This window comes from Hordeum vulgare, chromosome 6H (assembly GCF_904849725.1).
Source record: "Hordeum vulgare subsp. vulgare chromosome 6H, MorexV3_pseudomolecules_assembly, whole genome shotgun sequence".
Classification (NCBI taxonomy): domain Eukaryota; kingdom Viridiplantae; phylum Streptophyta; class Magnoliopsida; order Poales; family Poaceae; genus Hordeum; species Hordeum vulgare.
In genome coordinates, this window is record NC_058523.1 from 175,120,555 (window position 1) to 175,141,062 (window position 20,508).

The following is a 20,508-nucleotide window of genomic DNA, read 5'->3' on the forward strand; positions in this document are numbered from 1 at the left end:
GTCTGTTAAGATAGTGACATTGGCAACCACAATAGGCACATCCTCGCAAATGCCGATAGGGAAAGCAGTTGATTTGTCGGCCGCAGAGAGATTTCAGTGGGTGTCAACTTATCCAGTTCAAGTCTACGATAAAGAGAGAGAGGCATAACACTAACACCGGCTCCAAAATCGCAAAAAGCAGTTTTCACGTAGTTGCCTTTAATGGAGCAAGGTATAGTGGGCACACCAGGATCACCTAGTTTCTTAGGAGTTCCACCCTTGAAGGTATAATTAGCAACCATGGTGGAAATCTCAACCTCAGGTATCCTCCTTTTATTAGTCACAATATCTTTCATGTACTTGGCATACAAAGACATTTTGAGCATATCTGTCAAACGCATTTGCAGAAAGACAGGTCTAATCATTTCAACAAATCGCTCAAAATCCTCATCATCCTTTTTCCTGGATAGTTTCGGAGGAAAGGGCATGGGTTTCTGAACCCATGGTTCCCTTTCTTTACCATGCTTCCTAGCAGCGAAGTCGTTCTTATCGTATCTTCTATTCATAGGTTGTGGGTTATCAAGATCAACAGGTTCAATCTCCACATCCTTATCATTGCTAGGTTGAGCACCATCATGAACATCACTATTGATATTATCATTAAGTTCATGTTCATCACCAGATTGCGTCTCAGCATCAGAAACAGAGGCATCGTTTGGACTCTCAGGGGTAACAGCATGTGGGTTGCTAGCGTGCAGGTCCCTATCATCTTTCTTCTTCTTTCTCGGATGACTAGGTGCATCAGTGCTAACTCCTTGAGAATCTTCTTCAATTCTCTTAGGATGACCCTCAGGATACAAAGGTTCCTGGGTCATTCTACCGACTCTAGTAACGCCTCTGATAGAATGTTCATTCAACTCATTGAGCAAGTCATTCTGACCTTTAAGTACTTGTTCTACCTGAGTACTAACCATAGAGGCATGTTTACTCACGAGCTTAAGATCATTGACATTTCTGTCCACACAAGCACTTAAATGACTAAGCATACGAGCATTCTGTTCCAATTGTCTGCTAACATAATCATTGAAACTTTGTTGTTTGACAACAAAGTTATCAAATTCATCTAGGCATATGCTAGCATGTTTATCAAAAGGAATATCACTCTCATCGAATCTACGCAGAGAATTTACTTCTACTACATGTATCGGGTTATCAAGACCATGGATCTCTCCGATAGGTGGTAGATTTTTGACATCTTCAGATTTAATGCCTTTCTCTCGCATAGATTTCTTAGCTTCTTGTATATCTTCAGGACTGAGGAATAGAATACCTCTTTTCTTCGGAGTTGGCTTAGGAGGTGGTTCGGGAATAGTCCAAGCATTCTCATTGCACAAGATGTTATTCAATAGGATCTCAGCTTATTCTACTGTTCGTTCCATAAAAACACAACCAGCACAACTATCTAGGTGGTCTTTGGAAGCATCGGTAAGTCCATTATAGAAGATATCAAGTATTTCATTCTTCTCAAGAGGGTGATCACGTAAACCATTCAGTAGCTGGATGAGCCTCCCCCAAGCTTGTGGGAGACTCTCTTCTTTAGCTTGAGCAAAGTTGTATATTTCCTACAAGGCAGCTTGCTTCTTATGGGCAGGGAAATATTTCTGAGAGAAGTAGTAGACCATATCCTGGGGTCTATGCACACAACCAGGAGCAAGAGAAGTGAACCAGGTCTTAGCATCATCCTTTAGCGAGAAAGGAAACAGCTTGAGGATGTAGTAGTGGCGGATCTTTTCCTCACTAGGGAATAGGGTGGCTATATCGTGCAGTTTTATAAGATGGGCTACAACCGTTTCAGACTCATAACCGTGAAAAGGATCAGATTCGACCATAGTGATTAACTCAGGCTCGACGGAGAATTCATAATCCTTATCGGTCACAAAGATAGGCGAAGTAGCAAACTTCGGGTCGTATTTCATCCTAGCGTTCAGAGATTTTTCTTTCCACTTGAGCAGTAATTTCTCAACATCATAGCTATCCTTACACGCAAGAAAATCCTCAGCTATCTCTCCCTCCATAACATAACGCTCAGGCATATCAGGCATATCAGGCAATATAGCAGGTTCTACTTCAATAGTATCAGCAATTTCAGAAGTATCATCACATCTAGCAGCAACTCTAGCAATTTGTGCATCAAGGAATGCACCTAGTAGCAAAGCAGTATCAAGCATAGCATCATCAGGAAAAGCAATATCAGGCATAGCATCATCATAAGCATCATGGGCAGCAGAAGTAGCATCATCAAGAACAGGCGACATATCAAGATTTCTAGCAGGAGGCGGTGTCGCAAACTTACTCATAACTGAAGGTGAATCAAGTGCAGAGCTAGATGGCAGTTCCTTACCTGTCCTCGTAGTTGAGGGAAAGACTTTTGTTCTTGGATCTATCATATTCCTCATAGTGACCAGCAGACGTAAATCCCAAGTGACTCAGAGAATATAGTTGTGCTCCCCGGCAACGGCGCCAGAAAATGGTCTTGATAACCCACAAGTATAGGAGATCGCAACAGTTTTCGAGGGTAGAGTATTCAACCCAAATTTATTGATTCGACTCAAGGGGAAGCGAAAGAATATTCTCAAGTATTAGCAGTTGAGTTGTCAATTCAACCACACCTAAAAGATTTAGTATCTGCGGCAAAGTATCAGTAGCAAAGTAGGGTGATAGCAGCAGTTGCAACGGTAACTAGTAGCAGTAGTGACAACTGTAGCGGCAAACTAACATAGCAAGGACTAGTAGTAAAAAAGCTCGTAGGAATTGGATCGTGATGGATGATTATGCCGGATGTGATTCATCATGTAACAGTTATAACACGGAGAGATAAATAACTAGCTCTCGTTCGTCAATCTAATGTAGGCATGTATTCCGTATGTAGTCATACGTGCTAAGGGAAAAGAATTTGCATGACATCTATTGTCCATCCCTCCCGTGGGAGCGGGGTCCTAATGGAAAATACGGGATATTAAGGTTCTCCTTTTAATAAAGAACCGGACCAACGCATTAACACTTGGTGAATACATGAACTCCTCATACTATGGTCATCTTCGGGAGTGGTTCCGGCTATTGTCACTACGGGGTTGCCGGGTCATAACACATAGTAGGTGACTCCAACTTGCAAGAGAGGATCTAAAGCACACATATATTGGCGACAACATAATAGGTTCAGATCTGAAATCATGGCACTCGGGCCTTAGTGACAAGCATTAAGCATGGCAAAGTAGTAGCAACATCAATCTCAGAACATAGTGGATACTAGGGATCAATCCCCGTCAAAACTAACTTGATTACATGATATATCTCATCCAACTCATCACCGTCCAGCAAGCCTACGATGAGATTACTCACGAACGGTGAAGAGCATCATGGAATTGGCGATGAAGGAAGGTTGATGATGACGATGGCGATGATTTCCCCTCTCCAGAGCCCAGAACGGACTCCAGATCTGCCCTCCAGATGAAGAACAGGAGGTGGCGGCGCCTCCGTATCGTAAAACGCGATGAACTCTTCTCCTTGATTTTTGTCCGGACGAAACGTACTATGTAGAGCTGGATTGAGAGGCGGTGGAGCTTTGTGGGCCCCACAAGCCTGCCAGGCGAGGCCAGGGGGGCGCGCCTGGTGGGCTTGTGGGCTCACGGATCCACTCCCTCCACTGATTCTTGCGCCAGTATTTTTCATAAATCCCAGAAAAATTCTCCGTAAATTTTTAGGTCATTCCGAGAACTTTTATTTCTGCGCAAAAACAACACCATGGCAATTCTGCTGAAAACAGCGTTAGTCCGGGTTAGTTCCAATCAAATCATGAAAATTAGAGTCCAAAACAAGGGCAAAAGAGTTCGGAAAAGTAGATACGACGGAGACGTATCAGAGCACCATGCTATTGTTGTACACCGAGACGATGGCGTCATAGGCTCCTTTTGCTTGTTGCATCATCAGCTCTACCTGGATCATAGCCTCCTTGGCCGCCCCAGTCTGGTCTTCAGGGACACGATATGTGGTGTACACGGTCGTGGGTGACATCAATCCTGAGGCTACAGCAGAAACAACTGGAGCACTCGACTGCAATCCAGTCGGAGTTGTGGTGACAACGACCGAACTGGCAGGCGGAGCACTCACTAGAGCCATTTCCGCCACGGGCACCTCGATCATTCTCATCCAGTTGGATGACCTCTGTTGCAACAGGCGCGGCTGGCAGACAGAAACCCCAGAAGTTGCATCCAGGAAATCATACACACGGAGGAATGACACAGAATGGGAAACCAGTAATACCTAGCTATGAAGTGGCTGCATTCGCGGTGTCAGCCTCCATGGGATCTCCGTCCCCTCGCGGCGGCGTTGTGACAGAGGTAGCAGCTCTGTCAATGCAATTTCATTCGGTCATCATCAACCAAAAAATTTCACTCAGATAAGAATAGAAGTTCACTCGGATAAGAGTAGAAGATCAAGTACTTACGCAGAGGCGACTGGCATTGCGATCCTCATCCTGGGCAGAGCCTTCCGAGGTTTGGGTCCGCTCGGCTTGGGCACCTTTGCAGTTTGTTCCACCGGTTCACCAGACGATCCCCTAACGCGCTTGCCACTCCTGCCACACGACGCCAAAGGCTTGCTTAGAGTGCCCGCGGGATCATGATGCTACTTGGACCGAGGCTCATGGTGAGAAGGGGACGAATCTTCCTCCTCGCTTTCCTCCGACTCCTCCTCCTCGATCTCTTTGCTGTCATCAACATATTTCTCGCTCTCCACGCTATCCTCCATGCTCCCCTCCTCGAGATCGAGTGTGTTGCCATTCAATACCGGAGAATGCAAGTTCATCCACGCCTGCAAGATACAATCCACAACCTCAGTCGACAGGGAAATTGCAAGCACTCGGTTCGAACGCAAAAATATTCAACAGAGCAGAACTAACCTTGTTTGTCGACGGGTTTTGAGCTGAGAAAGGTCGGACCCTCTTCGCCCCCATCGGATTATCACAAGGACCAGCTATTCCGAGGATCCACTTCGCTACCGTGTCTTCATCCACTTCCTCGGGATGAGACCGAGTGGAGTCTTCAGGACTAGTGTAATGCCACATAGTGTGGTCCCGAGCCTCGAGAGGCTAGATGTGTCTGCCAAGGAAGGTCTCTAACAGAAACATTCCTGTCACTCCGTTGCGGACCAGACCAATCAGCGCTTTGACTAAGGGATCCACCTGGGCTTTCTCCTCCTTCGTCGACACTAACGTCCTCGGAGCACTCGGTCGCTCTAAAGTAAAGGGAGGGAGTCCAGTCGACATATTCGGGCATGCGACATCATTACAGTAGAACCAAGTGGCTTGCCATTTGCGAACCGACTCGGGAAAGATCATGGCAGGATAACTAGTTTTGGCTCTCTTTTGAAGTCCTAAGCCCCCACACAATAGGATGACATGAGTCTTGTCATCAGTCGGATTGACTTTCTTCACCGACTGAGAACGCACGGTGAAGATAGATGTAGAGAGTCCCCAGTGAGGAGGACACACCAAGAAACACTCACATAAGGTGATAAAGCAAGAAAGATGGCCAACGGCATTCGGAGGAAAGTGATGCAAATGCGCCCCAAAGAAGTTCAGAAACCCCCGAATGAAAGGATGGGGTGGTAGAGAGAAACCTCTTTCGACGTGGGTCAGGAGGAGAACATGCTCTCCCTCCCACGGCTCTGGCTCGATCTCATCTCCAGGAAGCCTCCAAGACTTGTCCGCCAACATTCCATGCTCGGCAAGGTCGAGGAGATCCTCCTTCCACACAGTGGATGGGAGGAAATCCCCGTGGATCCATCCCGGCGGTAGAGCCTGCTTCTTCGACTTGGCGACGCCCTTCTTCTTCGCCTTCTCCATCTTGTTGGTCTTCCCTTTCGTCATAGTGGCAGCGCTGAGATTGGTTGCTTCGGTTTGCGTTGGTGGTTAAGGAGAAGGAAGAGCAGAGGAGAGGAAGAAGACAATGTCGTTCCAAACCGTAGCGTTGGAGGCTTTTATAACCAACCAGCTGGGTCACTAGCAAGTAGGCCCTCAACTTATCCCTTCGCAGGCCACCGCGAGATACGTGGAGGAGATAGAGGCGCAAGAATCGAAGCGACGGGATCCACTTGATGCTGATGACGTCACCGCCGCGTAACGCGCGGCAACCGAAATTTTTAAATCCCAGAAAATCCGGAGCTGACAGGGTGACTGGTCACATCAAAAGATCCTGTCAGACGCGTCAGTTCGTTTTCTCACTTGGATCTTTGAATCCACTCACACATTTTGTACCAAGGAGAATTGATCAAGGCGAATGACGAAGATTACAATCGACATCCAATTCGGCAAAACTTTGAAGAGCATTCAAACTCAGTTTGTTATATCAAGATTTACAGATACACCTTCACCACTCGAACCTCGATCCATTCGAGGGCTAATGATGGCGTTATAGCCCAAGGGTAGGGTCATAGGCCTCACTATAAGTCCTACCCAAGGGCACCTCATTATTAGCTTAAAGGTCACAAGATACCTACCGACTGGATTAAGACAACTTCTTGTCCACTCGGTAGAAAATCATTCGGAAGATTGTCTCGTACTCGACGACTGGGTTCCACTCGGTGAAGACCTAAAGCCAGTCAACACAGAAGGCCAGAAGCCACCTCAGCAAGGCTAACGGTCATACGTTAGACTATTGTAGTTATAGTCATTTATGGCATACGTTACCTGTAACGTATGCATTTAATCTCACTTATTGCACCCTTGAAGGCTAGACAATTATGAGGGGCGGCGTACTCTATATAAGCCACCCCTCGCCTGTGGCACAAGGGTTCGCATTCTGTAACACCTGTATTCCACTCGACACAAAAGCTCTAGAGCACTGAGACGTAGGGTTGTTACCTCCACCGCAGAGGGGTCGGAACTCATACAACCATGCCGTAGCTAGGACTCTGCCCTCTACTTTCGTACCCTACCCATCTACTGCCAGGCTTATACCCACGACACCTACCCAGAACACGTTCATAGCTATGAGCCATAAGGCGATTTTGGTATGCCAACACTTAAGGTACGTACCCGTAATCTTATCCGGTTTGAGTGCAACAACAAAATCACTACTCAAAAAATTCCTACACAAATTAGGTTTTTGTATTGTTGAGTAAATATGAAAACTTTCGATTAAATCAATCCATGAAATAACCACTATCATGGCATTGAATAAATTACGTACATTGTGATTACAAACAAGAATAGCATGTACTACACATATAGTAGAAACATTTACGCATATAGCTAGTATTGCTAAGACTGAAATAAGCAGGAGTGGGATAAATGAGATATACCCTCCAATCGTCCAGTTGGCCATAGCAGTAGCAGTGGCGGCGGTAGTATCCTCGGCTGCCTTCTTGTCGGCTTAGATCTTCTCTCTGAACAGACGGTCGATGTTGGTTCGTGAAGACATGGCGATGACGAAGGCGGCGCGAACATAAAGGAAGCAGACGAACATAGGCGAGTAGTAGCGTAGTCGCTCCCAAAAACCTAATCGCCCCTCTCCCGTACAAGATCCGGAGAGGCAGGGTTTCGGAGGACTGCTCTCTCATCGACCGTGTACGTGGTGAACGGGACGGAGTAGCCGACGGCAGCAGCAGCAAAAAGAACGAGCGTGTGAAGCAGGTGTGATCTGTTCGTGACAGTTAGGGTTGGCCAGGTCCTCGCGTATATATATATGCGTGTTCGGGTGGAGAGAGGTGGGTTGGACCCATGTTCGAGTCGGCAACAACCCATGATCCAACATCTCAGATCTTGGCACATCTGTTACGTATTCTCCGTTCCTGACCGGCAAAAATAAGCACGTAGGTATGAGCTCAGCTTGGCTCAATCCCGTAACCTGCGTCGCGTTGCGTCACGGCATGGCGGGCGGTGGAGGAGGAGTGCACGACGGTCTCTTCTCTTCTCATGCTTCAATAGCATGAAGAGAGTCCCTTATAAAAAGGTCCAACTCCTTCTCCACTAGCAAGGTGGGACTACACTTCCCACCACCCCTTGTCATCTCACCACCTACATGGGCCCTTAGAAATTTCCTAAAATTATCTTATGGGCCCTAAGCCCATCTCATATTTCAACAATGGCTACATCTTGGGCCTCACTACACGCGCTCTTTCCCATGACAGCGTCACAATACCGCACCCCGACCGCCCTTGCACCGACACACGCCGTCGGCTCCCCAACGTGTCCGTGCTATTATGGTGGCATATGTTACAGTATGGTTCTTGACGAGATTGATAAAAAGCGATCAAAAACAAAGGATGTAAGGCGGGTATAGTGGTGGTCGGATGCGTGTGCAGCAGACGATTGGTACAAGCGACGGCGGCGAACCGTTGGTGTTCTTCGTCTCGAAACCGTCAGGATCGATCAAAGCGACACATACCAATTTGGGCGCCTGGTCACACGGAGCAAAGGCCGAGTTGGTTCGTGGGTTCTGCATGGGAAAAAGTTTAATTTGAATCTTGAAAATGCATTGGTCGGACGGAATGAACCCACAAGTCATAATCTCGATCGATTGCATCCAAAACAATACAATCGTGGACTAAATCGAACCCTCGCATCGGATCAACTAGGATTCGTCTTGTGGACCGGCCCGTTTTAATTTTTTTCGTTCAAATTTTTTTCCAAAGGACGCACTCCCTACTCCGGGCTGGACCGGCCCACTTAAGTTTTATTTTGTTAGAAAATAAAAAACATTAGTGCACGGGTGGCTCCCTTTTTCTTCCTTTTCTTCTTTCTATTCTTTCCTTCGTCTTTTGATTTTTAATTGTTCGGTTTTTCTTAAATTCGTTAATCTTTTTTGAAAACGGTGAACTTTTTTCAATATTTCATGAAGTGCGGCAAATTATTCAGGTAGTGCGGCACGCAAGACACATCATAGCGGCCACGCACGTAGCAAGATGAAGTGAACCAGAGCGACAACGCGCGCGCGGCCATCCGGAGCTAGCTCACGCATGCAGCCAGCCAGTGCTAGCTTCTTTAGATCAGGCACATCACAGCTAATAGTACTACGTACATGGCATTACGCACGCATGCACTAGTACACATCACACGGATGCTAGTGCGTCAACGGCATGAGCTACAACGGGGACGTCGTCCAAGCACTGAAGTACATCTCCACATCAACGAACGTCGGCGAGGAGGCGTCCTTGTTGGACACACGTGTTGAACAACTGCTTGAACAGATTTTGAATACACATTGAACATTTGTGTAATATACAATAGAACAAATTTTAAAAACATTTCCTAAATATATAATAAATATTTTTGACAACACACAATGAATTTTGTATAACTAGCAAAAATGTCTGTGCGTTGCAAGGTGGAGTAAACATTTTATTTTATTTAAGATATTATTTTAATTATGATTTAATTTTGATTTTGACTCATCATATTGATGGCTAACGAGTCCGACCTATAAATTAACTTTACTTAAGAAAGCCTATATGTATCACTTTCACATACATCGAATGGAGCACAAATTAAGATCGTACTTATCGGTTCAATATTAATGTTCATGACTATCACACAAATAGTTCGTACATTTTTAAAATAAACCATCATGTACTTATAATGTTCATGAGTTTATAAGTGCGCGTCAAGTCCATCATCGTCGACTCCTCGGGAGCCGAGGTTACCATTTCGGGAACGGATCCGGATTGGACCGAGGTGCCTCGGCGGGGAAAGCGCCTGGCACCGGCGGACCCCTCGGCCCCCCGGTCTCTTCCAGGTACGCGCCGGTCCGACCGCCGCGTCGTCCACTCTGCTGCTAACCCGCAAGCTGCGCCGCTCCATATTAGCCCGTTCGCCGGCCGTTGTTTTCGCTGTCTCAGCAAGCGCCATCGCTTAGCGTCCTGCCGTGACCCAGTTCATTGCCTTAGTTGTAGGAGAGCAGGGCACATCGCCTCTAGGTGCCCCCGTAACCGAAAGGCAGGCAACTCGCTTAGAGACAGGCTGGGTCCGACGCCTCGCGCGATTCAACTGTCCGACCGTCTGCGTTTCCCTCCTCCTCCACCTGCGGCCATGGCTCCGGCGGCTCCCTCCATGCTCCGTCACCTCGACCCTTCTCGGCGCCCCAGGGAGAGCCGTTCCACGGCGGTGCTCTCCCCCGCTCTGGACCAGGCGGTGTTCTTCCTCCGTAGCCACGCCGTGACTATCACCGCAGCTGACGGGGTCAACATCTCCTCGCCGATGGCTGTGGGCAAGGCCCTGGAGGCGCAGCTCTCGGTGCCAGCTCACTCTCTGCGGGTCACGGCTCACCACCCCGAGCACTTCTTCGTCACCTTCACGCAGCCTGCTCATCAGGTGAACGCCGTGCGCCGGGGCTCCATCCGGATCGACGGCGCCTGCTTCAACATCAGCCCGTGGCACGAGCATGACCTCGCCACGTTCGACTCCCTCCTGATCCACGTCCGCGTCGTCATCGAGAAGGTCCCCATGCACTTCTGGTCGGTGGAGGGGGCGGAGGAAATCCTCGGCCGGCGGGTGCGCGTCGACCGCCTCGACAGCCGGACTCTTGAGCGAGGCCACACCAAGACCTTTGCCTGCTGGGTCTGGGCCAGAGACGTGGCGGACATCCCTACGTCGCACACGCTGGGGGTCCTTCCTCGCGGAGCCGGCAGGGTGGAGGAGATGGAGGGATTCTCCCCACCAGACAGGAGAGTCGCGCCACCGCCGGCCTCGGCGGAGTACTCCATGCTGATCCACGTCGACAGGGTGGAGGATTGGACGCAGCCCTCTCCGCGCTCCTCCCGCTCCGCCCACAGCGGACTGCCGTCGTCTGGCTCCGACGCCGAGGGTACTCCCTTTCCCCTCGTGGCCCCTGCGTCCTGGACGCTGGGGGTGGAAGATGGCCAAGGAGGGGAGCGAGCACACCGTCGGGCTCCCGCTCCTGTGGCCAGCGTGGGGTGCAGGGGAGCCCCTAGAGATAGCCGTCCAAGGGACCGGGACGGCGAGGGCGGTTCGGGCGCAGGCGGCCACAGGTCCTGGAAGGACGTCCTCCTACGCCGCGGCGCCTCGCGCGCCCCTCGCGCTTCGCCTTCTCGGCGCCGCCGCAGCAGATCACCACCGGCTAGGCGCGGCACTAGGGTGTCTTCGGACCGTCGCTCGGGGGCAGGGAGGAACAAAGCGCCGGCCAGGCGCCCCACGAGGCGTCCTAGTGTCTCGTCAACTCCGACTCAGCCTGCCAAGTCCGCGGGCGATGCTGCAGCGGGCAGCCAGCCCGAGCTAGGTCACAGCTCCAGTTCAGTAGGCAAGGACCCAGTCGAAGAGTTCTTCAAGACCGCAAAGAAACCCTCCCTGGCATCCGTCGTCGTCGACGGTCTGGCGGCTGACGTCCACAATGCCGCGGAGGCGGCAGTCGCAGCCCCACTTGACTTCGTCGACGCCACACTTCTCCAAGCCCCAGGGGAGTCTGTGGAGCTGGACGCCTTCAGCCCGACGCTGTCGGCCGCGGCATTCGAGCTGGGTCAGTTCCACAAGGCCACCCCTTCAGCAGCCAACACTCTCGAGGTCCAGCTCGGGGCTGTGACTGGACGCGTCAGGGAGTTGGAGATCGGCGGGAGAGTAGCCGGGCCGGAATCGCGAGGTCTCTTCCGGAACTCCAAGCAGCAGCCCCTCATTGCTACTGTACCCGCGCGCCGTCCCGTGGCGCCGCCCAAGACGAGGGCCACCTCTACCCCGACTCGTTCCAGTGCGCGGCAAGCTGCCATCGGCTCCTCAGTACCGGTGGCACAGCGCGCATCCCTGCGCATCGTAAAGGAGCTTGGTCTTCTCGGCCCTCGAGATAGGCTCACGGCAGAAGTAGCGAAGGCGCTTCTCCAGCGCTTCGAAGAGCCACTGTCAGACGGCGACATCTCGGTCATCGCAAGGCTGACTCACCTGGACGACGAGGCGCTGCGGGTCATGGCTCGTATGAACGGAACCGACGGAGCTGCCGAGGAGGCCATCGTGTGATCATGTTAGCTGCCCTTAGTATTAGCCTCCGATGGCGTCCGATCCCCAACCGTTGCTACCTAGTATGTTCTCCAGTTCGTAGTGCCAGTAGTATGAATCTTGAGTGCCGGCGCATCTTGGGTGCTGTTGGTGGGCGCCGGCCCAAACCGTGTATGATGGTGGTGTGCTTCGTCGGCCCTGGGCCGTCCTGTTCTAATCATCGGAGATTCCTTTGTGTTTTAGATGTTTAACAAGATTCAACCCATCATGTGCTGGAACGTTCGGGGCCTGAACAATCCAGCTAAGAGAGCGGCAGTTGGGGAGCTGGCAGCCGCCCAGCGCACAGCCATTCTTTGCATCCAAGACACAAAGATCGCCGCCTGGTCACCGGAACTAGTCCGCGAGATAGGGGGCGCTAGGCTTACAGGATGTATAGTTCTACCGGCAATAGGGACTAGTGGAGGCGCGACGATCCTTTGGGACAAGGATCTGGTCACAATCTCATCGCATGCCATAGGGATTTTTGCTACTACAGCCAAAGTGACCTTCCTCGGGCAGGCGCAGGACTTCTGGCTCTCGACAGTCTACGGTCCGACGGATGACGCGAGAAAGAACGCTTTCCTTCAGGAACTCTCACTCTCGGCGCCACCACCAAACGATCCTTGGCTCATCAACGGCGACTTCAACCTCATTTACGAGGCACGGGCCAAGAGCAACATAAATCTCAACCGTAGGTTGATGGGTAGGTTTCGAGCAGCCATCGACGCTAAGGGTCTGAAGGAGATCAAATGCAATTCCATTCCAACGCCTTGCCACGAAGATGGCGAGGACTGCAAGAGAGCTCAAGAACTGGAGTAAGAGCTTCTTTAGCCAGGCCAAGCTACAATTCCACATGGCGGCAGAGATAGTGCTACGGCTAGATGTCGCACAGGAAAGGCGCCGTCTCTCAGACGCAGAGCATGCCCTCCGTAAGCTGCTCAAACTACGACTGCTAGGTCTCGCGGCACTAGAGCGTGCTCGCAGGAGACAGGCCTCTCGGCTCACCTGGCTCCGGCTAGGAGACGCGGGCACCAAGTTCTTCCATGCCAAGGTAACTACTAGGAAGCGGAAGAATTTTATCCACTGCCTTAGAGTAGGAGGCGACCTGCTTACGGCGCACGAGCACAAGGAGGAGGCCATTCACAACCACTCCAAACTCTCCATGGGTAGCAGGATAGAGCGATCTCTACAAGTGGACTGGTCGATCTTTAACCTACCATCTGTCCATAATAGGGGCTTAGACAACCCCTTCTCTGAGGAAGAGGTCTGGGAGGCGATCAAAGCATCACCGGCAGAGAAGGCCCCAGGGCCAGATGGATTCTCTAGGACCTTCTATAGAGTCTGCTGGCACATTATCAAAGAAGACGTCATGGCAACATTCACTAGCTTCTACAATCTGTCTAGAGGAGACTTCGCCAAGTTAAACACAGCCCTGATAATTCTGTTACCAAAGAAGGACGGTGCGAGTGCGATCCAGGACTACAGACCGATTAGTCTAATTCATTCGGTGGCCAAGCTAATCTCCAAAGTCCTCTCCCGGCGTCTATCCGCGGTGATTAGTACCATAATCTCACCGGCGCAATCTGCTTTCCTTCGCTCCAAATCAACGCAAGATAGTTTCCTCTATGTGCAAAATATAGTGCGATCACTGCATAGGAAGAAACAGCCAGCTCTCCTGCTTAAGATGGACATTGCTAAAGCTTTCGATAGCGTCTCATGGGAGTACCTTTTAGAGGTGTTGCAGCAACTACGTTTCCCGGCACGCTGGTGGGACTGGGTGTCCCTGCTGCTCTGCACGGCCTCTTCGGCCATCTTGCTAAACGGCACTACCGGCTGCTACTTCACCCATCAACGGGGCCTACGGCAAGGAGACTCCCTCTCCCCACTGCTCTTCATCATCGCCATTGACACCCTCCACCGCCTCCTTGAGAAGGCCACGGAGTTGCAAGAAATTGCACCGCTACCAGGCAGGGGGATTCCCCTCAGAGTTAGCCTCTATGCAGACGACGCCGTCATCTTTGCCAATCCGGCAGCAGAAGAGATCATAGTTCTCATGGCTATCTACGTGACTTTGGGCGAGCATCGGGGCTGCTCATCAATCCGTCCAAATCAACAGCTGCTCCGATCTGCACCACATCTTAGCTGCCTTCGGAGGGAAAGTAGTCGCCTTCCCGCTGACCTACCTGGGCCTGCCGATAACTTTATCAAGGCTTAGGCTCGTCCACATTCAGTTCATCTTAGACAGGATCAGAGCTAGATTAGCGGGATGGAAGGGGAAGCTCCTTAACATAGCCGGCAGGCGAGTCTTAGTACGTAACGTCCTCTCAGCTCTACCCACTTTCGCATTATCTGTGCTAAGGGCGCCGAGGAAATTCTTCGAGGAGATAGATAGAGCTAGGCACCGTTTTCTGTGGGATCAAGAAGACGGGGAGTTAGGTGGAGGCAAGAGTAAAGTGAATTGGCCCACAGTCTGCTTCCCTTTGGAGAATGGGGGACTTGGCATCCTTGACCTAAACCGTTTCAGCCGGGCCCTCAGTCTAAGATGGCTTTGGCTGCAATGGACGAGCAATGACAGGGCCTGGCAGGGCATGAATCTTCCCTGCGACGAGGTGGACAGAGAGCTTTTCAACGCATCAACAACTGTCACCCTAGGCAACGGCGCAACGGCATCCTTCTGGCACTGCTCGTGGACGGGAACAAGTTCCCTCAAGACACTGTTCCCATCCCTTTTCAAGCACTCGAGGAGGAAGCAAAGAACAGTGCGAGAGGCACTTCGGGACAACACCTGGGTAGCAGACTTAGCTCATGGTAGCAATTTGCACCTCTGGGAGGACGCGATTAGGCTCCACAGATGGCTACAAGACAGAGATTTGCAACTCCACGCAGAAACTGCGGACACTATTACATGGAACCTTGAGGCCTCACAAACATACTCGGCCAGGTCGGCATACAATGCACAGTTCCAAGGAAGGCTAACATCCGATTTCAAGAAGTTAATATGGAGGACCTGGGCACCCCCTAGGCTCAAGATTTTTTGCTGGCTAGTTCTTCGCAACAGGTTATGGTGCAATGACCGACTGCAACGTCGTCGGTGGCCAAACGGCTATTTCTGTCAGCTATGCCTACGGAACCTGGAGACATCAGTACATCTGTTCTGGGAATGCCCCATGACGCTGCAGATTTGGACGGAGGCCGCCTCCAGGGCTGGATGCGCCTCTTTGTCCCCTCGCTTATGGGCGACAAAGACTGGGTCAGCCGAGAAGATAACCACAATGATCGGGGCGGCCCAACCACTTCACCGCAAGGCTACCAAGACGATGATCATACTGATTTTATGGGAGATTTGGAAACACAGGAATGATTGCACCTTCTCAAACAAGCAGGCGCAGATACAAGACTTACAATGCGCAATCACGAGAACCGTTGAGCTATGGAGACAAGCTGGAGCATTCTTCTTGGAGCCCCCTTTCTGGATCCTCCGTGAGGGATCGACTCTACCCCCCCCCCCCCCTCTCGTTTTTCTTTTTAAGTTTCTCTCCCTTTTTCTCCTTGATCCTAGGATCGTACCCCCCGCCTTGCTGTAACCGCTCTCCTACCTGCTAAGTTCTAATATATGCCAACATTCCAAGCTGGATCTTTCAAAAAAAAAGTGTATGTACATCACAAAATTGCTTATATATTCACTACAAAAAGATAGTATAGTCCAATGGTAAATACGCATAGATTTCGCAAAAATAAGGTATATACGTACGGTCCTAGATCGCGCAACATGTATAAAAAGAGAATCTCATGCAAATATAGCATTGCCAAGGACTATATTTTTTCCTTCGCTCGCTCCTTGCCAACCAATGCCTGTGCGAAATAAAGACGTACCGTGTATCATCTATTAAGTTGCATCCTAAATTACATTTTAAAAATAATGAACATGTAAAATAACATAATATTCAAATTCTACACATTTTTCTAATCAAATTTCATATATAGCATGTTAAAATTAGAGTTACGGTTTTAAGAGATATGTTTTGAATATATATATTAATTCTTAATAGATGCAAGATGATTAACACATATATTAGGGTGATTTATGTAAAACTGAAAAAATGGTTCATAATCACTTAAAAGAGAGACTGCAGATTAGTTCGGATTAAATAGAGGGGTTTTGCATAAAATGTAAAAAAATGGTTGGTTAATTACTTAAAAGACAGAAAGTTTTCTTGCAAAAACACCAGCAACGTATGAAAAAAATAATATTTTCTTTATTATTAGGAAGGGATATAGAAAAAATAAACAGTAACAAAAAAAGTTAAAAAATCAAGAAATAAGAAGCATAAAAATGTAAATAAAAAAGAAAATAAAAATAAAAATGAAAGGAAAAAACAACCGGAAAGAAAATAAAAAAACAAATAACAAACGAAAAACCTGAAGCAAAATAATGTGCAGCACGCATTGGCATGGACCGGCCTAATCCCCATCATTTTTTGCCACGTCGACAGTTCTTTGAAAAATGACTTGAAGATTTGATTTAGATCGAAATTATATAGTTCGGGATGTGATCGATCAAAATTTTAACTTGGGTTCATTTCATCTGATCTTTATGAATTTAGAATTTAAAATAAACTTTTTCCTTGTGCGCGTGTTCTGCGCGTGGTCTCGTCACGAGACGTGGTGATCGAGGAAACACCAGCGTGCAGCACTGGCCTGTGCTGGACGGCCCAAGGTCCAGGTGTGCAGCACGTCAGCGAGACGGGATTGCAAGGTGTGGTAACATGGTGCAGCCCAGGAGCAGCTGGCCGGTGTGGCGCGCTGGATGGAGCTGGAGGCAGGCACAAGTGGGCTGCGGTAGTTGGTGGTGTGCGTACATGCTTGACATTTGTTTATTACTATTCGTCCTAAATATAATTTCTTTTAGATATTTTACTAGCAAACTATATACGAATGTATGTAGACATACTTTAAAATATAAATTCATTCGTTTTGTTTTATATATAGCCTTTCTAATGAAATTTCTAAAATTACTTATATTTAGAAACAAAGGGAGTAGAAAAAAGTGCCAAGGTCTGCGTGTTTACATGAGCAGTTTTTTATTTGCGAATAAAGCAACTTCATTACTTAACTAGAATCATTACATTCTTGTTGACAGATCACAGATAGCATCAACCTTAACAGGGGCATACCTTAACCAAACAGCGGTTTGCGGTAGCGACTGACCCATTTGGGCAAGAGTGTGTGTACGCAAGCTGAATTTGATCTTTTTCTGCTAAAATGCACGAAGAAGCTACAAGAACAAATAGAAACATGGAAAAATTGTGCAGGTTAAATGGAAGTTTTTCGGGATCGATTTGTTGAGAAGGCTTGAAACACATGAACATGCTATGGAGGCACATAGACAAGCGTGTCATAAGGATCATGTATAACAGGTCATCGAGTCATGCATGTTATGTGGTGAAAATATAATGCACGGTGGTGAAGAATATTCGTCGAGGTAGAGTTTATTGAAATTGTGTCGAATATAGTAGCCAAGGTAGATTACAGTTTAAGCAAGATATAAAACCGTGTCCTAATAGGACACTTGTATCTTTGACCTCTTATATATAACGAGGTTAGACACACGATGTAATCTATGCCATCTTGTTACAGCGGACGGTGGGCATCAAGCAAATCAAAGGCCTAACATCAACACGGCTCGCGTCCGAGCCGTCAAAGAGATGGTGGCGAAGTAGACCGTCCGGCGTGCGGGATAGGCTAGGAGCATAGTAACGTCCCGAACAGGCAGATTCGGTTGTGCCCTCGGCGATGATCTAGACGGCCGGCAACTGAGCCGCGGCCTGGCCTGCATAAAGTGGAGTTGCAGGTTAATTAGAACGATGGCCATGCGAGAGGACTGGACTTCACGCCAAGATCACGTGCTCGTCGCTCGATCATAGCTACAGAAAAGGATGGCTTTGTTTTTTCCACGGTTGTGAGCAATTTATTGGAAGGGGAAAAACTGATGCTTTTATATGGGTATGTCGAAAGAGGCAGGCGGTCTTTTTTTTAGGGAGAGCGCTTGTTCCGATATTACCTTGGAAACGGAACCATTATTGACATATACGTTTTTTGTTAAAAACGAAGCAGCCGTACGACTTTCGCTGAACTATATTGGCATTTATGTCTCAAAAAATCCTAAAGATTTCTTTTTTTTAATATTTGATCAGACATGAGGAGGTAAGACTGCATGAGGTGTGATATGGCTAGATGTGATTGGGTGCTGAGATATCTATGCTGCATGTTGAGATAAATTAAGTAGTGGGAATAAATTTCCTTAATATGCGCTGAGATATCTATGCTGCATGTTGAGATAAATCAAGTAGTGGGAATAAATTTCCAATTTAAATACATCTGTAGTACAACAACTTGCTTGACATTAACAGATTCATACATAAATTTGAAAAACCCACGAAACTCATACACAAACCCGTTTGCTGTAACAGATCACGACAAAAATAACATGACTAGGCACATGTGGCGCACCACATTAGAATTTGGCACGCGCCAGGCCTTGTGTGTTTTACAAAACAAACCTGAAAATTGGATTTATAGCGTGTATTGGTCCTAAGTTGAGTGTGCGGATGAAAATATTTTGAGAGCAACCTCATATTGTCACAGTTTTATGAATGAGCCTCGCTAACCCTCCTGAAAGCCTTGCCTGGTCGCCTCGCTCCTTGAGCTCTCCGAGGCGATCAACAGTGCGTCGTTTTGAACCAGTTGAAGGACAGGAAAGCGACATGTGGCCAGTCATACTGGCGGCGACCAAGTTTGCGTTGGCGTGTGTTATGTGTTGATTCCCTCCCTTCCCCACGCCCTTGCACCGTCGCTTCTTTCCCTGTTTCATTAGGTTTTGAGGGCAGGGACGATCATCCTTTTTTTGTGCACGGATTCGATGATTGGGGACTTTTTTGCGCATGGATTCATCGATTGGTAATCTTGACCAGCAAGTGAACGTATGATTGTTCAGATTTCAGTGGAGAACGGAGGGCAGTGTGATGAACGCCTGATTGTATGGGAAGGCAAAGTAGATATGATAGATATTGTTGATATTGGACAGTGCCATGTGTGACTATCATACGAACAATACTGCTGTGGATTTAGTATTGTATATGTAAAGTATTGATTTTTGAAGAAAACTCTAAACTTCCACTAATTTACGACTGAAATTTACTGAAAATTGACTGTGGCTATCTCTTAATTTTGTGTGCAGGGAGTCTGATTTTTATGTCATGACACATATACATGAAATTATAGTTTGTAGTACTAAATTTTGAGTTGAGCGTTGCTAGGGACGACACTTACTGGTTGGCCGATCTTTGAGGATACTATGCATCAACGAGTGAACCACATTGAATAGAAAAATCACACTGCTTCATACTGAAAACCGCACTGCATCGGACGTGTAAGGGACTTGCATAACTTATTTTGTCGGACGTAAATTTTCCAAGAACGGGATGAAAGTGAATCTCACACACTACGAAAAGTAAGCCGCATGAATGGGACGAGTGCACTACATTTAAGATTACATTTTTGCAACAAAAGAATGTTATCTCCCACCAACATTCTTTGAATTTTTTTAACAAACAAATGAACAGCAGAAAACAAAAACAAAGTACTGCACGACAGAGCTAACCAAACTGCATGCACACATTTTGTTTTGCGTCGGACACTCGCCAAATTGCACGCGCACGAGCTATGAACCGCATGTCAAGCGTGTGCGACTTAGATGGCATGGTCGATGGATTGCAGGGAAAGATCTGGTACTTGCCAGACTACACACGCACGAGCTTCGAATCGCATGGCGAGCATCCCCAAGCTGCATGGCCATGGTCGAACGACCAGATAGGAAGAGATGGAGCTTGCGGTACCTCCTCGAGTGTGTGTGTGAGAGAGAGAGAGAGCTGCAAGTGCCCCTGTGATGGATTGCGGTCACGGATGAAATCTGGGTAGGGCAAAGGAGGAGGAGGCTGCAGAGGGGTCTCGGCAGGATGAGGATCATCGATTCTGGGTAGATTGGGGGGGGGTCGGAGGGCTGGCGAGGGGCAGTGGAACGACGACTTTCGGTGCACACACCCACAAATACCTCCAGCGGCGGCGGTCGCTGTTGTCTACTCCGATGGCGGGCCGTCGCGAAGAGGCCTCAATAGGTCGCGGGGAAGATGGATCTGGCTGCGGCGGAGGAGCAATGGGAGGCTGGTGGAGGTAGGACTACTGGAAGTCAAGGCGCGGCACGAACCTCCACTACAAGAATTAGAGAATTTGCCATTTGCATGATCTTTGCCGTCTGCTGGCAAATGGCAAAGAAGCTCTTTGCCGTCAGCTGCCAAAAAATAGACGGCAAAGAGCTGATTGATGGCAAAGATACTCTTTGCCATCAGTGCATTCTTTACCGTCGGCTGGCGGACGACAAAGATGGAACGGGCTGACGGCAAAGCACAAACTGATGGCAAAGATGATCCAAACAGACG